Source organism: Lathyrus oleraceus, chromosome 5 (genome assembly GCF_024323335.1).
Source record: "Lathyrus oleraceus cultivar Zhongwan6 chromosome 5, CAAS_Psat_ZW6_1.0, whole genome shotgun sequence".
Taxonomy (NCBI): Eukaryota; Viridiplantae; Streptophyta; class Magnoliopsida; order Fabales; family Fabaceae; genus Lathyrus; species Lathyrus oleraceus.
Window position 1 is genome coordinate 484,447,214 of NC_066583.1, and position 8,704 is coordinate 484,455,917.

The following is an 8,704-nucleotide window of genomic DNA, read 5'->3' on the forward strand; positions in this document are numbered from 1 at the left end:
TTTTCTACGAGTGAATAAAGGATTAAAAATAGAGATGGATGGAAACCTCAGAAAGGGGAAAGGAAGGTTTTTTATTAGTGTGCTCACCAAGATCTCACAATCTCGTGCCTACGTATCCTTATAGTGCAATAAGGAAATCAGAGCATTCATAGTTCAGGGAACTACGGTTGGTTGGTGTCTTTTACTGAACAATTATTTAGATCGCGTTCTAAAGGCTAAACGTTGACTTGTTTACTCTCGGCGGAGGCTTAAGCACTAGCTTGTTATGCGCTTTAGAAGGGATTAAATAGTGTTCTTTCAAAAAAGAGTTTTGATCACACGGGGGTGACAAGTTGAGTTAATATGTTGAATGTTTTGTTTGATTGGTTTCGATCGCATGGGGCGAGAAAAAGATAGATTTGATGTGTTGAGATATTTTGTTGGATGATGATTACTCGGATAGTCGAGTTAGGTAACTCGTATCCTAATAGTCGAGGAGAGGAATCGAAGGCTCTAGACCATCTCCCTTTTCATCCTTAATTGTAAAAGGATTTTATAATAGTTAAGGTGTTTTGAATGGATGACGAATACCCGGATAGTCGTGTAAGGCAACTCGTATCCTAATAGTCGAGGAGGGGAATCGATGGCTCTAGACCATCTCCCTTTTCATCCTTAATTGATTATGAAAATAAGTTTGTGTATGGTTAATGTGTTTTAAGATAAACGACAAATACTCGAATGACGGAGTAAGGGAACTCATGTCCGAGCATTTGAGGAGAGGAATCGAAGGCTCTAGACCATCTCCCTTTTCATTTAGTTTATTATGAAAATGATTTGATTTAATTGGTTTAGAATTTTTTAAGTGAAATGACAATTCTTTGACTAACTGAGTAAGGGAACTCGTATTCAAACAATTGAGGAGAGGAGTTGAAGGCTCAAAACCATCTCTCTTTTTTATTTCTAAATGGAATGGTATTAAATCGTAATTAGGTATTTTGAATTCATTTGAATGAAAAATACTCGATGTTGGATCGAGGTTTGGATGTGTGTTTGCGGATGGATTAGATTTTATTTAGTGTATCAATCATCTACTCGATTAATTAATATCGAATAGGTCTCATTGTAAGAAAACCCAAGAGTAAGCTATGTGAGATTTGTAAGAACAAAATTGGTTCTACAATAGATTTCTAAGATTTTGAGGATAACAAAGGATGAAACCAAAAATGGCACTCTAACGAGATTTTTTCTAAGTGTGCAGGACTCTGAACATTCATGCAGGACTCTGAACACTTACGAAGGATTCTGACCATATATCAAATGCAAACGTATGTCAGATACAAAGTATTAGATGATCATACGTAGCTAAGGAAGGAGTACGACCAGGACGCTCTGATTCTGATCAAAGAAAGACAACAAAAAGTCAGAAGCTCCAATAGACTACTGGCTGTAGACTCTGATACTTAAGAAGACCAGAACATTGAGAAGCTCTGATGAAGTCATACATAATCATCCTCTGAAGACTGACTCTGGTACATCAATACTCTGATGAAGATCCGCAAGTCAAGAAAGCGTAACGGAAAGAAATCTCACTATGGAAAGGAAGTATTTTAAGAAAGAATTTAAGAGGTGGACAAAATGGTTATAGAAAGAAACAACAGAAGTAATGACATTAAATACTCATCAAAGACCAAGATTCTGTCATTACTCCAACGGTCCTTCTCAAACTACTATATAAAGGACAAATTACTTCTCTAGAGAGACACACCTGAGACTCACAGAAACATCATTCACATTCTCTCTCAATTTTCACGAGTTGCTGCTCTTACGTGAAAAACTCTTGCTCTAATACTTTTCTGTAATACTTGCTTACTGTTAGAAGCACTTTACATTACTACTCTATTTTGCTTGAATTATTTTTTCCTCAAGTGACTCTGCGTAGTCTGTATGCTTGAGAGGGCTAAGAGATTATTCTCTTAGACGATTGGTTGTGTAATCTTTCAAGATTAGTGGATTAAGTCCTTTTTGAAGGAGAAATCACCTTGGTCGGGTGGACTGGAGTAGCTTTGATTTTCAAGCGAACCAATATAAAATTCCGTGTGCTCTAATTTTTCTTGAAAAAGTTTTTTATTTCCAAAACAATTCAAATCCCCTCTTTCTTGTTTTTCTCACCTTCAGTTGGTATTAGAGCTTCGGCTCTGTTATTGATTTTCTAATCAAACACTTAACAGTGCAGAGAGATCTAGAGTGAGAAAAACTATGGCCAACACCAATGAAAGAGATAGTTACAACGGTAAACCTTCAATCTTTGATGGAGAGAAATTTGATTATTGGAAAGACAGAATTGAAAGTTTCTTTTTGGGCTACGACGCTGATCTCTGGGACATTCTCACAATATGCTACACACCACCTGTGACAGATGCTGGAGTTGCTATTCCGAGAAGCAAAATGTCAGATAATCAGAAGCGTGAATTCAAGAACCATCACAAAGCCAGAACGATACTTCTCAATGCCATTTCCTACAATGAGTATGAAAAAATCACCATCAGGGAAACAACTAAAGAAATACTTGACTCCCTGAGGATGACTCACGAAGGAAATTCTCAAGTCAAAGAAGTAAAGGCTTTGGCTCTAATCCAGAAATATGAAGCCTTCAAAATGGAGGACGATGAAGTTGTAGAGGTAACATTTTCTAGATTCCAAACTTTAATTGCATGACTCAAAGTGCTAGATAAAGGATATACAACTGCGGACCATGTCAAAAAGATCATCAGAATCTTGCCAAAGAAATGGAGACCTATGGTCACAGCCTTAAAACTATCAAAGGATCTGAACAACATCAGCCTTGAAGAACTCGTCAGTTCACTCAGAAGTCACGAGATAGAACTGGAGGAAGATGAGCCTCAGAAGAAGATCAAGTATGTAGCAATAAAGTCCAGATCGGAAAGATGCAAGTTTGATAGAAACAAAGCCTTCTAGGTTGAAGAAGAAGACATTGATGACTCTGAAAAGGAAGACTCTGACGATGAGAAAGAATTATCCCTTTTAACCAGAAGAGTAAAACAACTCTGGAGAAAAAGGAATAATAACTTCAGAAAACCAAGATCCAAAGGAGATCGATCAGAACCAACCTCAAAAGGTAAATCTAACAAAGATATAACGTGTTATGAATGTAAGGAAACATGTCATTACAGAAACGAATGTCCCAAGTTGAGGAAAGAAAGCTCCAGAAGATAAAATTTCAAGAAAAGTTCCTTCAAAACCAAAAGGGACTGATGGCAACCTGGGATGACAGTGGATCTGACTCATCAGAATCAGGCTCTGATGAACAGGAAAATGTGGCACTCATGGCTACTACCTCCAGGAACACATCAGATGGAGAATCTGAATCCGAAGAGGTATTTTCTGATCTTTCTCGCTCTGACCTCGAATCATGCCTGTCTGAAACTCTAAATTCATATCAGAAACTTAAACAAAAATTTAAAGCTGTAAAAGAAGTTCTTGAAGAAACCCTCGAAGAATGTGGTAAACTTGAGATAACATATTCAGATCTAAAAGATGAAAACCGATTTTTGACATTAAAAAGAGATTCCACAAATAAACAATGTTTAAGACTTGAAGAAGCGTTATCTAAAGCTCCACAAACTTCAAACACAGTAATTTATGAATATGAAAAATCTTTTCAAAAGTTTCTGAAGAATGGGATAGAGAGAAGCAGAATGGCATCCATGATTTATGGAGCCAGTCAGAACAATAGAAGAGGAATTAGGTATGATCCTAGTGAAGATAAATCTTCTACTAATGACAAACCTAACTCTCCGTTTTCTTATCACTGTACACATACACAAGCACAACGCTTTGATAATGCCAGAAAACCCAAAGTGTTAAGAAACTCTGGGAAAACTAATCACAAAGGACCCAAAAGATTCTGGGTACCAAAGGATAAGATTGTTTATGTTGCAGATATCTTATGCAGCAGAGTTAAGACATCAATCATGGTACCTGGACTCTGAATGCTCGCGACACATGATGGGAAGAAAGTATATGTTCCAAAACCTGGAACTTAAAGATGCTGGCTTCGTAGGTTTCGGAGGAAATCAGAAAGGAAGGATCAGAGGCTCCGGAACTATTGGTAATGGTACTCTTCCCTCTATATTTGATGTTCTCTATGTAGAAGGATTAATGCATAATTTGTTATCAATAAGTCAATTGAGTGATAATGGGTATGACGTAATCTTCAATCAAAAAACATGTAAAGTAATTAATCAGAACAATGGAACAGTCCTATTCACTGGCAAGAGGAAAAATAATATTTACAAAATAAATCTTTCAGACTTAAAAGAACAAAATGTAAAATGTTTAATGTCTGTTCATGAAGAGCAATGGGTATGACATAGATGCTTGGGCCACATTAGCATGAGAAAGCTATCTCAGCTAAATAAACTCGAGTTAGTCAGAGGTCTACCTAAGCTGAAGTTTTCTTCAGATGCTCTATGTGAAGCATATCAGAAAGGAAAATTTTCAAAATCATCTTTTAAAAAGAAAAACATTGTTTCTACCTCTAAGCCTCTGTAACTTCTTCACATTGATTTGTTTGGTCCTGTTAAAACAACATCAATCAATGAGAAGAAATATGGACTAGTTATTATTGACGATTTTAGTCGCTGGACATGGGTGTAACACCTCAAAATTTGCCCTCCTCTCTTGGGACAAGCTTAACATATTGCATTGCATTTTTTTAGGTCATTAGGCATTGCATAATTGCATATCATGTGGTTACATTGTGCAAGTCATCCTCATAAGTCTTGGTCAGAAGATGAAGAGGTTGAGATTCAAGCCTGAGGGTTTATGGACTGATCACTAGCCATCTGAGGGTGGTGGTTCAAATTAGGGTTTTATGGTTCTTCAAGGAGGTTGAGCTTGATCTTGGTTAAAATGATACATCATCATCATCATCATGGTTTTGTCATCACCAAGGAATTCACTGCTCATGATCAGATACCTTGAGATTAGGGTTTTGACCTCTGGTCAACCCTAATCAGCTGCATTGGGCCAATCAGGGCTTGGCAAGGAGATGAGGTTTTCAATGGATATGGGGATCATCATATGGTTATATTGAGCTCATGGAAGCTAGAGTTTCATCATTGAGCCATTTCATCAGGAGTTTGAGGCTCAACTTGATCAGTGCATAGCCAAATTCATCTATCAGTCAGAAAAGTCAAATGTGGTCAACTGTGCCTGAAAGGATGGATTTGGAGGTGGGAGAGAGTTGGATACACTTCATTCATGTCTAAACAAGTTTCATTTGACATTTCAAACATCAAGAATGAAGAAAATAAAGTCAGATGGAAAGTTTCCAAAAATAGCAGGTGACCTGTAATTGGAAACAGCCAAAAATGGAAAGTTTTTCACCTCAAAATTACATGTCCAAAAATGCTTCAAATGAAATTTTGTTCAACATGAAAGTTGTAGATATTGCTCTCTCCTTTCCAAAAAGTCCAAGAACACTCAATTCCCATGTGTGGTTGGCAAGTTATGATCAAATCATTTTCCAAAAATGTTGATTTTCACAGTGGCATAACTTTTAAATGGAATGGCCAAATTGGGTGATCTTTCTTTGAGCAAACCACATTTGACATTAACTTTCATGATGCATCATTACATTTCATCAAAAATCATCATAGCAAAAAGTCATTTTTTAAGTGATTCAATTTGAAAATTGGTGGGAAAAATAGTGAATTTCCAAAATACATGGCATTTGCACTTGGGACCTTTTCCAACACATTCTAAATACCAAATAGAACTTGTTTGCATTGCCATTGTACTGTTACATTGACTGATAATGAAAAGGATATTTTGGCCATTACACATAAATTGCATTTGTGCTAATTCACTCCAATTTTGCTAATTGTGATTAACAAGTGGATTAGTGTATAGTATAAAGGCCTAATTGTAACAGAAAATCATAATCACAAAATCACAATTTCAGATCTAACAAACTTTCCCTCCAAAAACCTCTCAATTTTCTCCAAATCTTTTCACACTTTTTCATCATTTTTCATTGCAAATTCATCAATCTTTTTGCTGTTTCTTGTTGGATCCATCATCTACATGTATCATTGAGGATCTGTTTCAACAAAATCGTGGCATAACATTGAGGAATTGGACTGTTGAAAGCTTGATCATCCATGGCATCTTGAAAGTTCTTCAATCTGGTGCGCAATTGAGCTGAGACACGTACTTCATTCAACTTCTACATCATCAATCTTCATCTGTTTTGACATTAGAGACCTTGAAACGCACAAATCATCACCTGCTTCATTCATAAGGTCAGAATTCGATCTCAACCTTTGCTTGAATTGTGATATGGTTATGGTAGGTCTTTGATCATAGAGTGCACTGCAACTTGTAGCTTTGAAAATCATTGAGAATCGAGTGAGATATTTGGATTTAAAGCTTTGGTGTAAAAACTTCTTTCGCTCGATTTGCTTAACATGATAGGAATTAGGCTAAGTCATGGTGATATTGTTGATGTACATGTTCAGACGAATCCAACCATATATGATTTGTCCATTTTAGTGAGAAAATGTTCTTGATGATTTTCTGGAATTGTTGTTGTTGTTCTTGATGAAGAACACGCTCAAGAAGCTGTTTGATCCATGCGCCTGACTTTAGATTTCGAATTGGTGTTTCCCGCGGTCATTGGCCAATCACATAGCGCCATTTCATTTATTTAAACGCCGCGTTTTAGTTTTGCTGTAGGATATTTACAACTTTGCCATTGTGACATTTAATTTCATCTTATTTCATTTTCTTTTTTCTATTCCATTTCATTTTGATCTTGCATCTTAGAAAATTCATAAGTTATTCAAAATGATCCAAATTTGATGAGGTTTTTTTCACCATTCTCCTTGTGACGTGTAGTTTTTATGGTGAATTTTAATATTTTTGTGCACGTGTGGAAAAATAAAATGCCTAGGGATTGTTTGGATGTATGCTTTGTGTACCATGTTCACCATTTCACTCATAAAATGATGATGCTTCCATAGAAATGCTTGAAATTTTTCGTGCATGTTCTAGACTCTTTTCTGGTGATTTTGATATGTGGTTTGCAATTTTTGGATCCCTGGTTGATGAGATATGATTTTTTGAATAGAGGTGTGACAATTGGTGTCACACCATTCATTGTGAAATGTCATGATTTTATTTGATGTGCTTGTGGACCTTTGATTGAGCTAAATTTTTGCATGATTGAGCATATGGATGTTGAGAATACATGGGAATTTTTCTGGATTTATTGATGGCATTTCCTATTTGATTGGAATTTTATCCCCTGTTTGGTCTTTTGTTGATTTTTTGTGACACATATTTATATTTGCCTTGTGAAATTCTGGTCATTAATTGGATGGATGTGAAATTCGACATGTGTATTCTAGACATATCATAGGTTGCCATGGATTTGGTCCCATTCATTTATCATGTTTTGTCACTGTTTTATGATTGGTTGAAGTTGATGCTTGTTTTGATGCTTTGTATGAGCTTGTTTGAATTTGTGTTGACTTTATGAATTTCATTTACCTACTTCCTCTTGTTCAAATGGCATGAAATTTGATATGATGCTCATTGAATGTGTTCTGTTTAGACTTGAATTTTTGTGGAATTTATTGAGCTATTTTGGTATTGATTGTAATCATTCTGTTTACACCAATGTGTTTCAATCTTGCCTAGTTTGACATGTTTTATTCATGAAATGGATTTGGTGTATAGTTTTGATGTGAGACCAATTGGATTCTCTTTTTGATTTATTTATCTTGGTTTTGACCATTTTTTACTTGCTGTTTTAACTTTTTCACCTCCTTTTGACCCTAGGCTTGTCCTAGTGGTCTTGTTTCTCATGTTTGAGTTTGCTTTTCAGGTCAAGAAGCAAATGCTTTAAGGAGATTAATGCAAGTTGATTGAGTTTGGTTGCTTGTTGTGAACTAACTTGTTTGTTTTGTAGGATGCTTAGCTCACTTGATTTGGACTTGTGCTTTGCACAGATGATGGATTGTGTTGTCTGTTGGTTCTTGTCTGTTTGTTTTGACTTTGTGATTGGTATACTGATTGTATTTGATTGATTTCAGGTACATTAGTTGCTAACAGTTCTTTTTGAACTTGCTTGCTGTTGCTTGGTTGTTTAAACCAATTGAGGTATAGCATTACTAACTCCATGTAGTCTGGAAGACCTGGTCTGTTACTTGGCCAGGCAACTGTCTGAAGTCCTCCTTAAGAGGCGATGTTTGTGCTTGTTTATTTTTGTCCCCAAGCAGGAAAAGACCTTTGTTAAGGCAATTGGCAGAACCCAAGGGATGTGCATTCCATCCCCTGCTATTCTTGTTGAGTCGTCCCTCTGCTCACACCACTGTGTTGATGCATTGGGACATTAACCCAAGATCTTGTACAGTTGTACAGTTGTGTCAGAGTCATGAGTGTAGAAGGGTTCCCACTTTCTGAACCCACGCTCCTTTGTCTGAAGCTCTCCCTGGCCAGGGATAAGAGCTGTGAAGTCTAATCTTCACTCTCCTTTCATCTGCTTCACCCTGACTCTCAATGTCAGGGTTAAGAGCTAACTTCACCCATCACAGTTGACTTGCTTTGGCAGTCTAACCCTTTGTTTGAGCCCACCTTGACTGGATATAGTGTGTGCTAATTGTGAATGTTTGCTTTGTTTTGATTGAGCATATGTGTT